This window comes from Eleutherodactylus coqui, chromosome 11, assembly GCF_035609145.1.
Source record: "Eleutherodactylus coqui strain aEleCoq1 chromosome 11, aEleCoq1.hap1, whole genome shotgun sequence".
Taxonomy (NCBI): domain Eukaryota; kingdom Metazoa; phylum Chordata; class Amphibia; order Anura; family Eleutherodactylidae; genus Eleutherodactylus; species Eleutherodactylus coqui.
The window spans coordinates 24,163,162-24,180,118 of NC_089847.1; positions in this window are offsets into that span (position 1 = coordinate 24,163,162).

The window sequence follows — 16,957 nt, forward strand, 5'->3', positions numbered from 1 at the left end:
TCTATCTATCTGGGTTATTGCATACAGTCTATCTATCTATCTATCTATCTGGGTTATTGCATACAGTCTATCTATCTATCTATCTATCTGGGTTATTGCATACAGTCTATCTATCTATCTATCTATCTGGGTTATTGCATACAGTCTATCTATCTATCTGGGTTATTGCATACAGTCTATCTATCTATCTATCTGGGTTATTGCATACAGTCTATCTATCTATCTATCTGGGTTATTGCATACAGTCTATCTATCTATCTATCTATCTGGGTTATTGCATACAGTCTATCTATCTGGGTTATTGCATACAGTCTATCTATCTGGGTTATTGCATACAGTCTATCTATCTATCTGGGTTATTGCATACAGTCTATCTATCTATCTGGGTTATTGCATACAGTCTATCTATCTATCTGGGTTATTGCATACAGTCTATCTATCTATCTGGGTTATTGCATACAGTCTATCTATCTATCTGGGTTATTGCATACAGTCTATCTATCTATCTGGGTTATTGCATACAGTCTATCTATCTATCTATCTGGGTTATTGCATACAGTCTATCTATCTATCTATCTGGGTTATTGCATACAGTCTATCTATCTATCTATCTGGGTTATTGCATACAGTCTATCTATCTATCTATCTGGGTTATTGCATACAGTCTATCTATCTATCTATCTATCTATCTATCTATCTATCTATGACATCAGGAAATGAGAGAATTAGATTTTGTAGGCCGCTGCTTCCCCCTTGCGGGCTGAATAAAATAGCCGTTGGGTGGAACATACAATTTATCCGGCTGCTGTGGCTTCTTAGGAAGATATCCTAGTACTTGTTTACCCACTTCCAACTCCAATGGTAATTGGCTGGCGTGCTCTAGTGGTTCCAAGCTGTACGTGTCATAATACAGCCTTAATGACATCACAATGCAGCTTTATAGAACATGTTGGGGCATGTTCAAGGGCGTCCGATGTTGATGACATCAGTGATGACATCACAATAGCAGGTGGCTTACTTATTCGATCTACGTGGGGGGGGGGGGGGGTAACTTTCGACGACGCTCGCGCGCGCGCCATTTATCGTAGGATATTTGTACTATGCCTATAATCTTCCCAGGAGTGTACTTAACAAATTCCCAAAGTTTCATGGCGATCGGATGAATGGTGTAGTAGCGCATAAAGGACAAACAGACACGCACGCACGCACGCACGCACGCAGACACGCACGCAGACAGACATACATTCAATTTTATATATATAGATGACAACCATTCAGATACATGGTTGTCCAGGAACATTTGAGTCCATCAGGACATGAACTACTCTTACATGGGAACCACACTTGATACCCTAATAGGACATATGGACAGGAGTTGTTTTCAAAAGGCATCCCCTTAAAATACAAGTTCTTGGGTGGTGAGTTGGTCTTTTCTCAAGTTCTCAAAGCATGTATTCCATCATACCTTAGTTATATCTCCTTTATCATTCATATTGTATAAAGCAGGTTTCAGGTTTTCAAATTTGACTTCTTATCCCTTTTCTATAACTTTCTTCTTTACAGCTAAAGCATCAACTGAAATTAAGGAAGAAGACATGCAGGAAAATCAAAACACCAAGACTGACAACGAGGAGACTAGTCAGGAGGCAGAAGGGGGGGTGGTGATAGACAGTTTGGTGGAATACCAACGTCTTCCTGACCTGATCCCCAGCCAGGAAGATCTGTACTTCGAGGACTATGACAGTTTGGTGGAATACCAACGTCTTCCTGACCTGATCCCTAGCCAGGAAGATCTGTACTTCGAGGACTATATTATTCAGGAGACAGAAGTGGAGACAGAAGAGGAATTAAAAGCAGAATACCAACGTCTTCTTGACCTGTTGCACAGCCAGGAAGATCTGTACTCCCAGGACTATGACAGTTTGGTGGAATACCAACGTCTTCCTGACCTGATCCCCAGCCAGGAAGATCTGTACTTCGAGGACTATGACAGTTTGGTGGAATACCAACGTCTTCCTGACCTGATCCCTAGCCAGGAAGATCTGTACTTCGAGGACTATATTATTCAGGAGACAGAAGAGGAATTAAAAGCAGAATACCAACGTCTTCTTGACCTGTTGCACAGCCAGGAAGATCTGGACCGGACCTGACAACCCTATCGAACATCCACCACTTAACATCCACGTAGATTCGAGCTCTGACGACCCAGGGACTCATTCCGATCGCCATATTTGGGGTCAGGGAGGAATTTTTTCCCCTAATATGAGGGCCAACCAACAATCCTCAGGGGTTTTTCGCCTTCCTCTGGGTCAACATAGCAAGTAATTACAGGTTGAAATCGAAGGACTTCTTTCAACCTTACTTGCTATGTAACCATCTGACATCTCATCTACAAGGTGGTGACGATGACAGAAGGAAGCTGCTAAGAAAGAAAGCAGCTCCTTCACCCATCGGACTTGACAAACTGCTAAGGGCCTAAAGGCTGAATGTGTGGGGTCTTGTAGGAATCCTGGGAAGCAACACCTCTGTGTGATCCGCACCTGGATTTCCAAACCAACTCAAGAGTAAGCCAAGGCCTGAAGAGCAGAATCAGTATCCTGAAGGAAGCTGCTAAGAATAAAGCATCTCCTTAAGGCATCCACCAGACATGACAAACAGAGGGCCCAAAGGCTGAATGTGGCGTGTTGTAGGATTCCTGGAAAGTGTCACCTATGTGTGATCCAGACCTGGATTTCTAAAAACAACACAAGAGTAAGCCAAGGCCTGAAGAGCAGAATCATCATCTGCTCCTTTCTAGTGGACACAACAAACTGAGGGCCCAAATGGCCCAAATGCTGAAAGTGGCATGTTGTAGGATGGCCCAAAGGCTGAATGTGGCGTGTTGTAGGATTCCTGGAAAGTGTCACCTATGTGTGATCCAGACCTGGATTTCTAAAAACAACACAAGAGTAAGCCAAGGCCTGAAGAGCAGAATCATCATCTGCTCCTTTCTAGTGGACACAACAAACTGAGGGCCCAAATGCTGAAAGTGGCGTGTTGTAGGATTCCAGGAAAGTGTCACCTATGTGTGATCTGCACCTGGATTTCCAAAAAACACCACAAGAGTAAGCCAAGGCCTGAAGAGCAGAATCATCATCATCTGCTCCTTTCTATTGGACACGACAAACTGAGGGCCCAAAGGCTGAATGTGGCGTGTTGTAGGATTCCTGGAAAGTGTCACCTATGTGTGATCCAGACCTGGATTTCTAAAAACACCACAAGAGTAAGCCAAGGCCTGAAGAGCAGAATCATCATCTGCTCCTTTCTAGTGGACACAACAAACTGAGGGCCCAAATGCTGAAAGTGGCGTGTTGTAGGATTCCAGGAAAGTGTCACCTATGTGTGATCTGCACCTGGATTTCCAAAAAACATCACAAGAGTAAGCCAAGGCCTGAAGAGCAGAATCATCATCATCTGCTCCTTTCTATTGGACACGACAAACTGAGGGCCCAAAGGCTGAATGTGGCGTGTTGTAGGATTCCTGGAAAGTGTCACCTATGTGTGATCTGCACCTGGATTTCCAAAACCACCACAAGAGTAAGCCAAGGCCTGAAGAGCAGAATCATCATCATCTGCTCCTTTATATTCACTACATGATAACATCTTTCATGCATTAATAATAAATGTTTAAAAACATCTATACAGAATTTGTCTTCAGTATTATACATTATGATATGTTTGGTTAGAATTATGATATGTTTGGTTAGAACTGGTACCAGGGAGAGTTGGAATAAAAGTAAGAGGCGGTAACAACCAAGGAGCTGGAAACAAACAATTCTCACTCAGAGGTGTCACAATTATCATTTCAGTTCCAGAACTACTAAAGTCATACTATATATGGCAGCATCACAGGACCCTACCTTGTTCTTATTAACAGCATCCCAATAAATATTCTCATTTGATGCCACCATGACCCTACCTTGTTCTTATTAACAGCATCCCAATAAATATTCTCATTTGATGCCACCATGACCCTACCTTGTTCTTATTAACAGCATCCCAATAAATATTCTCATTTGATGCCACCATCTTAAATGCATCGTACCACAATACACTTATCACCTATCCAAAGTCTCACAGCTGAGACCACCACCATTTTCAAGAAAGGGAGTTTGGTGACCCACTCTTCTTGTCACTGTAAGCTCATTGCACCCATCTGCAGTGACAACAGATTAAATGGAGCACCGGTCACACATGTGCGGCTCCATTCATTTATCTTGTTTAGGACCAGGCACTGTAAATTTATGGCGCCTGGTCCTGTGCTTAAAGCTTAGCGGTATGTAAAATTACAGCGGCTCTTTAAGCCTCCTGCCCCTGCAATCTATCAGAGGCAGGAATGGGGTATCAGCTATTAGTGACAGCTGATAAGCCGGAGGAGAAGGCAGGAGGGGTATCCTAATCCTTTCTGCCTTCTGCTTCCCCGAGTACAGTGTGTTCAATGAGAACTGTGTACTAGAAAGTGAAAGTAAAGTGTTCTGCTCCATGACGGAAGCTACAAGAATGGCTGAAGTGCTGGATCTAGCACATGGCTGCCACAAGCAGTGCCCGGCTAACCCCACTGACTTCCCTCATGCTGCCCAGCATTTAATAGCACAGTTTTGTACCAGATTTGCTCTAGAGGGCCCTATACACATAAGGAAATGTTAGCTGGACTGCTGATTGGGTGGGCCCTGCCATCACATATATGGGGGCCTTCTGACTCCTTCTTCAAATATAAGATATGTTGAATATAAATACCATTTCTGTCTTGTTTCCCATGGAGATCCTACTGTCAGAGTTGTATCGCTGCCACAGACTCCTGTTTGTCTATTGAAAATATGTGAAACCTTAGCCAAACGGAAGATTTCACATATGGGCATCTTAAAGGGGCTTTCCAGTGAAATACCATTGATGACCTATTATCAGGATAGGTCATCAATAGTTGATCGTCCGGGGTCCGTTGCTCAGGACCCCAATCAATCAGCTGTGCGGGCGCATGCTGTCAGCGCCACAATAACACAGAGGTTGGAGCGGAAGCCTCCGCGCCGACTTCTCGTGTGTGGGAGATTTCCAATAAGTTCACCATATTGTATGTATTTCCTGTCGTCAACTATGAATATACTGTATTTTGTCTATGGTCTGAACCTCTGGGGGAAGGGAACATCGCCCCCCCCCCACCTCCACAAGAATTTAAGGAGCAGTGCTATTGTCCCAATACTGGTCAAACACCTATCTAGGAATGTCTCTTGGACAAGCAGAGAGGAGAAACAGGATGTTTTTCTCAGGAGACCAAATTCAAGAATGAACTGAGCATGCTCCCTGAAGTCCCTCCCAGATGGATGACATCACAAGCTACCTCAGAAATACCTCCCTCTGAGAATGACCTATCAGCTCTCTAAATAATGTAACTGTATACTAAATTGCCTGACTTCCTGTTTTGAAACTTATTTAAACTTTACGCGCGGGAATAAAGTTTCAGACTCTTTTGGGGACACATGATGTAAGCCGTGTGGTCTTTGAAAGGCTCTCCAGGCCTGCACATATTATCTAAATTTGGAACGCACAGTATATCTGAAATAGCGAAAATTGCGCTAACACATGTAGTGACCAGCGTTTGTAACTGCAGCCACAGCTCTCATTGATTTCCACTCTTACCTCTCTTATTGCAGCGCTGACAGCATGCGCTCGCACAGCTGATCAGTCGGGTTCCCGAGCGGCGGACCCATCTGGACCACCCAGTGATGATCTGACCATTGGTATAATAATGATTAGCTGTTAAAGTGCATAAGGGAGCGTACTGCTCACACAGCGTTGTTGTACAACCCTAATTCCAAAAAAGTTGGGAGACTGTGTAAAATGTAAATATACAGTTAGGGCCAGAAATATTTGGACAGTGACACAAGTTTTGTTATTTTAGCTGTTTACAAAAACATGTTGAGAAATACAATTTTTTATATAATATGGGCTGAAAGTGCACACTCCCAGCTGCAATATGAGAGTTTCCACATCCAAATCGGAGAAAGGGTTTAGGAATCATACCTCTGTAATGCATAGCCTCCTCTTTTTCAAGGGACCAAAAGTAATTGGACAATGGACTCTAAGGGCTGCAATTAACTCAGAAGGCGTCTCCCTCATTAACCTGTAATCAATTAAGTAGTTAAAAGGTCTGGGGTTGATTCCAGGTGTGTGGGTTTGCATTTGGAAGCTGTTGCTGTGACCAGACAACATGCGGTCAAAGGAACTCTCAATTGAGGTGAAGCAGAACATCCTGAGGCTGAAAAAAAAGAAAAAATCCATCAGAGAGATAGCAGACATGCTTGGAGTAGCAAAATCAACAGTCGGGTACATTCTGAGAAAAAAGGAATTCACTGGTGAGCTTGGGAACTCAAAAAGGCCTGGGCGTCCACGGAAGACAACGGTGGTGGATGATCGCCGCATACTTTCTTTGGTGAAGAAGAACCCGTTCACAACATCAACTGAAGTCCAGAACACTCTCAGGGAAGTAGGTGTATCTGTCTCTAAGTCAACAGTAAAGAGAAGACTCCATGAAAGTAAATACAAAGGGTTCACATCTAGATGCAAACCATTCATCAATTCCAAAAATAGACAGGCCAGAGTTAAATTTGCCGAACAACACCTCAAGAAGCCAGCCCAGTTCTGGAAAAGTGTTCTATGGACAGATGAGACAAAGATCAACCTGTACCAGAATGATGGGAAGAAAAAAGTTTGGAGAAGAAAGGGAACGGCACATGATCCAGGGCACATCACATCCTCTGTAAAACATGGTGGAGGCAACGTGATGGCATGGGCATGCATGGCTTTCAATGGCACTGGGTCACTTGTGTTTATTGATGACATAACAGCAGACAAGAGTAGCCGGATGAATTCTGAAGTGTACCGGGATATACTTTCAGCCCAGATTCAGCCAAATGCTGCAAAGTTGATCGGACGGCGCTTCACAGTACAGATGGACAATGACCCCAAGCATACAGCCAAAGCTACCCAGGAGTTCATGAGTGCAAAAAAGTGGAACATTCTGCAATGGCCAAGTCAATCACCAGATCTTAACCCAATTGAGCATGCATTTCACTTGCTCAAATCTAGACTTCAGACGGAAAGACCCACAAACAAGCAAGACCTGAAGGCTGCGGCTGTAAAGGCCTGGCAAAGCATTAAGAAGCAGGAAACCCAGCGTTTGGTGATGTCCATGGGTTCCAGACTTAAGGCAGTGATTGCCTCCAAAGGATTCGCAACAAAATATTGAACCAAAAAATACTTTGTTTGGGTTATGTTTATTTGTCCAATTACTTTTGAGCTCCTTAAATGTGGAGTGTTTGTAAAGAAATGTGTACAATTCCTACATTTTCTATCAAATATTTTTGCTCAACCCTTTAAATTAAACAGTACAATCTGCACTTGAATTCTGTTGTAGAGGTTTCATTTCAAATCCAATGCGGTGGCATGCAGAGCCCAACTCGCGAAAATTGTGTTACTGTCCAAATATTTCTGGCCCTAACTGTACAGAACACATCAGAAGGCGAAAATAAGACCTTTTTCCATTTCATTTTTAAAAAATTAGGGCTGGCTGCAGGTGACTGGATTTGAATTACAGGGTCCGTGGCGGGCGTCCGCCCACATCTTCCGCAGCGAATTCAGCACATAACGTGCTATGAAAATGCGCTTTTTGCTGCTCACGAGTGGAAATAAATTGCAATTTTTTTATTTATTTATTTTTTCCCCCACTCGTGGACGAAAAATTTGCAGCATTTTCTGTTATTGTGTGAGCCCCGAATGGATGGCTTTCACTGAAGTCCATGGAAGCCGTTCGACCAGCGACCCTTCAGCAATTGTCATTTCCACGGGAAAAGCAGGAATTTAGTTTGATGCGATTTCTTTTCACACACACCCATAGGAAGTAATCATCCAAAAATAAGACCTGCTGCAATTTTTCAACCTCGCACTAGTAGTGCGAAGAATAAACAAAAAACAATCGCTCATATAAAAATTAACCCCTTTGAAATCAATGAGTTATTTTCCCATGCAAGCTGTAGCCATGTAATCAGATGGGTTCTGAAAATCACTGGCTGCTCCTTTTGGTTTGGGCCCCGTTGTGCATAAAGATATAATATTAGGGCCACAATGGGTATGTTTCTGAACTCAGGACAAACGGGGGTATCCATTTTGGGGTGCAAGTCTTCATTCATGTGTGTGCTGTACAAAAAAAAACTTTGAAATAATATTTTGCTACAAAAATAAAAATCGTAATTTTTCCCTTCTGTTTTGCTTAGATTCATTCAATAACTGTGGCGTCAAAATATGCAGTAGACCCCTAAATTAATTTGTTAAGGGGTCTAGTTTTCAAAATCGGGTCATTTGTGAGGGTTCTCTATCGTTTTGGCAACTCAAGGGCTCTACCAGTGTGCTATGGGGCCTAAAATGCCTTTAAAGGGGTTGTCCCGCGCCGAAACGGGTTTTTTTTTAATTTTTTTAACCCCCCCCCCGTTCGGCGCGAGACAACCCCGATGCAGGGGTTAAAAAAACAACCCGCACAGCGCTTACCTGAATCCCGGCGGTCCGGCGTCTTCATACTCACCTGCTGAAGATGGCCGCCGGGATCCTCTGTCTCCATGGACCGCAGGGCTTCTGTGCGGTCCATTGCCGATTCGAGCCTCCTGATTGGCTGGAATCGGCACGTGACGGGGCGGAGCTACACGGAGCCCCATTCAGAAAAGAAGAAGACCCGGACTGCGCAAGCGCGGCTAATTTGGCCATCGGAGGGCGAAAATTAGTCGGCTCCATGGGAACGAGGACGCTAGCAACGGAGCAGGTAAGTAAAAAACTTTTTATAACTTCTGTATGGCTCATAATTAATGCACAATGTACATTACAAAGTGCATTATTATGGCCATAAAGAAGTGTATAGACCCACTTGCTGCCGCGGGACAACCCCTTTAAGCAAAATGTCTGTTCTGAAAGACACTGACTACTCCATTCATTTTGGGCCCCGTTGTGCACTCAGATATAAGATTAGGGCCACATTGGGTATATTTTTGAACACAGGACAAACAGGGGGATCCATTTTGGGGTGTAATTCCTCATTTTCATGTAAACTATAGAAAAAAATATATATGTCTTAAAAATGACATATTTGCAAAAATATGAAATTTTAATTTTCCTCATCTAAATTAAATTAATTCCTGAAAAAAACCTGTGGGGTCAAAATACTCATGACACCCCTTAGTGCATACATTAAAGGGTGTAATTTTTAAAATAGGGTCATTTGTGGGGGTATCATTCTGACACCTATGAGCCTTTGCAAACTTGGCTTGGTGCAGGAAAACAAAGTGTTCCTCAAAATGCTGAAAAGTAATGTTAAATTTGTACGTCTCCTAAATGGTTAAAAAAAACATTAAAGGTTTTCAAATGTGCATTCAGAATAAAGTAAATAGATGGAAATATAAATCTTACCAAAAGTTTGAACAGTATGTTTGCACATATTTGATATATTACAATTGAAAATGTGAAAAAACGATATTTTTTTCAAAATTTTCCCAATATTGGCACTTTTAATAAATATACACAAATTATATTGGACTATTTTCACCACCTAAATGAAGTACAACATGTGGCGAAAAAACAATGTCAGAATCACTTAGATATGCAAAAGCTTTACGGAGCTATTCTATGTTAAAGTACACGTCAGATTTCCAAAATTTGCCCTGGTCATTAAGGCGCAAACAGGCTTGTCACTAAGGGGTTAATACATCACAATTTAAACAGGAAAAGAAAAGCAGAAAATTGAGTTGTCAACTTATTGAAAAGAAGGTTTTTAAATCAGGGGGTGGGGGGGGGGGGGAAATAAAAGAAAGAATCAATATTCCCCATGTCCCACGATCCAGCAGAGCGGCTGCAGTGAAGAACCCGCTGCAGTCTAAGGCCAGCATTTGCGTCTCCACGGTGGATTTCCGGCCAGTGATGCTGCAGGCTCTGATTGGCTGCAGCAGTCACCTGCCTTCCGGTCTGCGCTGGGAGCGGGATCTTCATTCGAGCCGCTGGGAGGAGAGGTAAGTGCTCCATGTTCTCTCTAAGGCTGTGCCATTTACACATTCATACTCCGACACCTCGTTTACCAGGATCTGCTTATTAGTCATCCATCTCCATCCACAGGAGAGGGGAACGTTGGAGTGCCTGAGGACCCCCAGCAATCCTGTGAAGAGCGCCCCCTAGGAATGAAGTGACCACTCCATTCACTTCTATGGGACAATCTCGCTCCATCCGCCACTTCACTCACATGGGGCATTTGGGGGCGCTGTTCTTGGGAGTGCTCAGGGGTCAGACCCCAGTGACATTTATCCTTCATCATATGGACAGATGTAGAAAGAGAAAACCCTCCAATGAGCTGGTAAAGGCAGCAACATGATAGACACCGATACAGGAACCGTCCCGCGGTCACAAAAACGAAATGCAGAACAGTCCACAGATGCTCTAAAGAACAAATCGCATGAGTCACAATAGAAGCCGAGAGCCAAATCTATATCACCCGCTACACACGGCGGCCCCCCGCGGCGAGGGGCTTGTCTGCCTACAGATACTGCACGCTGCATGCGCCATTCTCAGCCACGGACATGCAGCAATTCTTTTCATATAGCTCGTCGGTCCATGTGAAGAATCATTGGATTAGTCTCAGGTGGTAACAAGGCTGTGCGGTTGAGCCCTGAGCTGCGTCCGGGTCCCGTGACAGTTCATGCTGCGCTACTAGCAATCGCTGTCTAGATCTACAATAAATCGGTTCCTACAGCTGGAGATTCCCGTCAGTCACAACACGCGTTTTCTTGGTTCTAAGCGATAAACCAATCCGCGATTAGTTACCGCCGAGTACAAGCAGGGGAGGGCAGATCTGACCGCACGCGGCGCGAATCACTCACATACTGGGAAAATCGTTATTGACAGTCCTTAGAACTATATCTAGGTTGCGGATCAGACTGACAAGACACTTCGGCTGTTATACGAGCGCTGCCAACGTGGGTCACTAACAGTCACGCTTTTCTGTCAATGGCGCAGCTAAAAGTGTAAACAGCGGTGCTGCCGGGTAGTTGGCGCGATTACACAAGCATGAATGGCGATCACATAATTGCAGGTTTCCATCTCCAGCCAGCTTTAACCCATTCACACCCCAGTAGATTTGTGTCATGGGGTTTGTATAGAGCTGGATCAGGGGGCCAATCCCACCCCTCCATACACGCCAGCTGACCCCACCTGCACCAGCTGCAAACACCGATCCCCACAATAAGATTGCAAGTTTAGTTGCCATGGCAGCCGGGGGCCTTCGGAAGCCTTTCAGCAACATTGAGGCTAAGAGGAACAGTAAGACTCCAGCGGGTAAAAGAGCGCAAAACTCGCATCACTGAGCAGCGGAGAAACATCTCCTGGTCGAATGGAGCCAAATTTATGTGGTGATGGGCGGTCAGAATTTGGCACAAGCAGCATGAATCGCTGACCCCTTCCTGTCAGCCGGTCAGAACATGTCAGCACCGCCATCTAATTTGCAGGGACTACAAGAAGCTTCCTGTCTGCAGGGGCCGATATTCCTGCAGAAACATTTCATCACCGAGTGGGATCTACACCGCGACAAACTGCTGCAGATCTGAAGAACGAAGGAGCCCAACGCTACTAGATGGGAGTAATAAAGGGGTCGTACATAAAATCCAGCCCTTGGTTGGACAGGGGAATGGCGGACGGCTTCGTACCCCGACTCCCCTGTAAACGGCTTCGGACAGTGACTGGTTTACTTAATAGAATGGAAATAAAGGGTCAGCGGGGCAGTCTCAGCGCTCGGACCCTCGTTCTTCTACTGGGGTCTCAGACATTCCCATTACACTGATTATTAGGGGTTATTTCAATATACGGTTCTATGGCTGCTCGCTCCCCCGATGGACGGACAGCTTATAGTAATGGACTCACGTTACGGCCCACATTTATGGGATTTCCTTCTCACCTGACAAAGCATCATTATCTAATTACAATGTAAACCTAACCCCCCACCCCACCCCCTCCAGGACTCTTCTAGTGATCAGACAGCCGAAGACCTCAAGGAGAAGACCGTTTGTAACCCCTTCTGAGCCCTGTTGTACAGGCTACATAGTGCTCAATGAGGGCAGGAAGTAGCTTTCCTGCATGGGACCCGGTGACCCCAACACATCACAGCTACATGGTCCTAGCGGACCCCGATCAGCTTTGTCAGTGACTACTATCACCATAGGGGAATGTTTTCTCCTGTACAAAGAGCCTCCATACCCATCTACAATAAATCTTTTATCCAAGCTAGAGGTGGTACAACAGGATACTAGAGCGTCCATGCCCCCTGTATCACATCTTGTATCCAAGCTAGAGGCCGTACAATAGGGTACTAGAGCCTCCATGACCCCCCACCCCGTATCACATCTTGTATCCAAGCTAGAGGCGGTACAACAGGGTACTAAAGCCTCAATGCATGCCTTTATCACATCTTGTATCCAAGCAAGAGGCCGTACAATAGGGTACTAGAGCCTCCATGCCCACCAGTATCACATCTTGTATCCAAGCTAGAGGTGGTACAAGAGCGTACTAGTGATACGGGCAGGCATGGAGGCTCATCTTGTACCCAAGCTAGAGGTGGTACAGCAGGGTACTAGAGCCTCCCTACAGGGGGTTAGTGCTTTACAATAAATGCTCCTTTTGCTCTGATAATATCAGCATTAGTCACACTGAGAATGTTTGGCACTTTTTTTTTTTTTTGACAACGAGTGCGTTAGTATAATATATATATTTCTGACAAAAAAAACCATAAGGCCATAAATCCACATATGCGTAAAATCAGGAAAAACTTATCTGCTTACGGATTGAAACATTCTGGTTATTAAGAGGTTAAAAGGAAAACTGAGGGGGAAGAGCTGTGCCCAGAGGCACCACTGGGGGGGGGGGGGGGGGGGGGGGAGCTGCACCTAGAGGTGCCACTAAGGAAGGGGGGGAGAAGAGCTGCGCCCAGAGGCACCACTAAGGGGGGGGGAGGAGCTGCACCCAGAGGCACCACTAAGGGGGGGGGAGGAGCTGCACCCAGAGGCACCACTAAGGGGGGGAGGGGACAGGAGCTGCACCCAGAGGCACCACTAAGGGGGGGAGGGGACAGGAGCTGCACCCAGAGGAGCCACTGGGGGGGGGGAGCTGCACCCAGAGGCGCCACTGGGAGGGGGGAGGAGAAGAGCTGCACCCAGAGGCGCCACTAGGAGGGGGGGGGGGGGGGGGGGACACTGCACCCAGAGGCGCCACTAGGGGGGGGACACACTGCACCCAGAGGCGCCACTAGGGGGGGAGCTGCACCCAGAGGCGCCACTAGTGGGAGGGGGAAGAGCTGCGCCCAGAGGCGCCACTAGGAGGAGGGGGGGAGCTGCGCCCAGAGGCCTCGCTTCTTACAGTTTCTGGAAGGACTTTAGTTTTTTTTTTTTCTTTTATTAAGATTACAAAGAAAAAAATTGTTGAAAAACTTCCAAGTTCAAAATAGGAAAACCATCCCGAGAAGCCGATGCCGTTCTCTGCGGTTCCATTCTAGACGGGCAGCAGTGGATGTCGCTGTTCACTGTATTCTTCGGTCAGATGGTGAAGGACATACGGGACTCGGCTCTACAGCGGGCAACAGCAGGATGGAGATGGGAAGCACTGAAGGGAGTGCCCAGGTTAATACTAGTGATCTATCACCAGCAGCGGATCGGCTGAGGTCCGTCGCTCAGGACACAGGCTGATCCCTGCAATCAGTGCTGCTATATACCGGGGCTAAAAATGGAAGCTGCTACCACCCAGGTTGTGGCCGGCGCTCGTCATTGCAGGTTGGGGATCTCACAAATCAATGAGAGTTGCACCTGCAGTTACAAGCACCGGCCATGACACAGGTGGGAGCACCATCTTCCACTCTGACCTCCGCCTCCCACCACTGACCTCGGGCGAGGGATCAGCCGCCACCAACAGGATTTCTGCCTGGAAACCCCTTTAAGACAAAGTGCTGCCACCTACAGAGCAATTTATGTCCGCCATTCTGTTTTCCTGTCGTCTTCGTTAGGCGCTCAGGTAATTACCTTGACAAACCAGCGCGGCACGCTGAGGGGTACTTCAGGCTTCGGTTACAGCATGCACAGACTTGGCAAAGCCTTGGCGTGGCCCGCTGTAATATTTCCAAGTTATTAACCAGACCTTGCAGCGCAGTGTGAAGGCGCCCTTACAGCGAGCGGGCCAGCGCCGTTATCAGCGGCCAGGAGTCACCTTCTGTGCAATCATCAAATGCAAACACATCAGCGAGAATACAAATATGCGCTACAGCAGCCGCCGCTATCCAGTTGTGAGGGGACCACAAGCGCACACTGTAAGACAGTAAAGGTGGTGTACGTGGCGGCAGCGCTAGACGTGATGTAGCAGAATGCGGCCGCCAGGAACAATCCAAGTCTGTAGGATTTGCCGCAGATTGTGACTTTTCCAGCAGAGTTCATTGTGCGTTACAAGATACTGATTATCTAATAAGTGAAGGAAAGCGCCAAGAATGTCACCAAGCCAGAAGTCACCGTGAACACGAGATCTGCTTCTTAACCCCTTCACCCCCCAGGAGGTACATTTATGTCGGTGCGAGGCTTGTATGAAGCGCGATCAGGAGCTGGTCCAGCAACGTACACAGCGAGTGTCAGCCATCTGACATGGCCGACTGCCGTATACGGTTATAGTAGCAATGCTAGAAAAATTAGTTAAAAGGCTTTTTAATTAGTAAAATAAAAGACAAGTTTGAAGAAAAAAAAAAAAAAAACACATTTGGTTTCACTGCATCTGTGAAAGTCTGACCTATCAAAACGCTCACCGCGCGGGCTTAATGTGGTCAGAAAAACAAACAAACACGCAGCGCGCCACAACGGTACATTTTTGGTCACTCCGTCTCCAAGAAAAATTGTAACAAAAAGCAATTGAAAAGTCGCACGTACTCCAACATGGTACCGATGGAAACTTCAGGACGTCCCGCAAAAGAGGAGCCCCACAGAGCTAGGTCAGCGGAAAAAAAAAAAAGAGTCATGGTGGTCAGAAGTTGGCGGCAGAAAATAAAATATATTTGGAAAAGATAAAATTAATAGTAGGACAGCAAAAGCGAAAACTATAAATATTGTATCGCAGTAACCATGACGACCCCAGAATAAAGTCATCAGGTCATTTCTGCAGCAGAATGAATAAAAAACAAGATCCCCACCGATGACAGAATTGCGCTTTTCCCATTTTACTTAGTTTTTCAGTACATTAAATAGAGCTGCTCCTCCTCCTCTCCAGCAGCGAAAAATAAAGAGTTACGTGAGTATTTGAAAGTGGAGAGGAAAGAACAAAGTGATATAAAGGCACACCGATCCGCTTGTCATCATTAGTACTCGGAGACATTCGGCGCACGGCTCGGCTGTAGTGCCATAATTCGCACGTGGAAACAGTTTGCCGACTCCATTACGTGGCGATAGAGAGTTGTGTCTGATGTTCTCAGGCGCAGCTCGCGTCGCATGGACACCGTGTTCATGTGCGGTGTGGGAGACCGGACACTTACATGTACTATTCTCATACATGACTCACGTGGAAATAGAACGTGACGCGTCTCTTCAGTCTAGCAGCATCGCAACGAGAGAGAAATCGCCCGTGTAAATAGACGCATTACGAATAGGTTCCATCTTGTAAGTACAAAAGGCAAGCAAGAACGTCAACCATGTAAACAGTTCAACAGGTCAGTTCCTCATATTTTGCTAGAAGTGGGATAAAACAATCCCTGAACGCACATAAGGGAGCGATGTGGACAGAGCCGAGCGCGTTCCATCACTCCGGCTGCTACTAAGCACTTATTCACACCAGTGTGGTACGCTAAACAAATCCATAGATCTTAATATACAAATAGGTAGGGACGGGCGAGCCAGCAGAACAGACGGGACAGATGAGAGGAGGCAGGGAACTAGTAGAGGGATGGACAAGAGGCGGCGTGGGAAGGAACAGAGAAGAGGACTGTGTGAAGGCGGTAGACGAGAAGCAGAGGAATCTTAGAAGCATTTTTTTTATTTTTTATTTCACGCTTGTGAAGGACAGCAGCAATGACAGCGACATATTTGCAGTGTAGATGCGGCTCCGACCCGCAGACTACTTCTAAAAGGGAGACTGTATAATTCCAGGACTGGGGCGAATCGCTTCCCATAAGCCATATGGTTCTGCTTCGAACTGCGGACATTCGCTGCATCTCACCTGGAGCCGTTACAGCAGGACACAGGTGGGACAGCCCTTTCCTCGCACCAGCGGGGCTCACTCTCACTTGTCCGCTTGCAAGCCAGCAACAGCTCCCATCAGCTGCGCCGATGATCAGAGCCGTTAGCCCTTTAAATGCCATTGTCAATTCTGCCGATGGCATTTAAATTCCTTGATTGGAATTTGGGGGTCCCGAATGGCCCCAGTGAGAATATTGTGGGGTGTCATGTGGATGCCATGGCAGCCCGGGGGCCTTCAGAAAGCCCCCCGGACTGGCATGGGAGATTGCCTATCAAGTCATTCCGGTGGCATGGCTTGATAGATTCCCTGTCAGATTGCAGTATAATGTAATGCTATGGCATCCTTAAGGGGTTAATTTCCCTGCTGCTCCACTACAAGACAACATAAAGATTACAGCTACTCTGAAGCTTGCGACATTCCTTGCAGCGGCTCTCGGTTCTCTCAGATACACGAGCGTCCATCTATTAACTCTGAAATCCAGCAAAGACAAGCAGAGTTGCAGACAGCACAACCTTAACCCAATAAGGGATGAACTGGTAAATTGCAATCGCCACAAGGAAATTGTGAAAATCTGAAATCCATGTTTATACATAGTTTTTGGAGTTTATTGTCCTCGGAGAGTCAATGCGTCCCCCTTCCCGGCGAC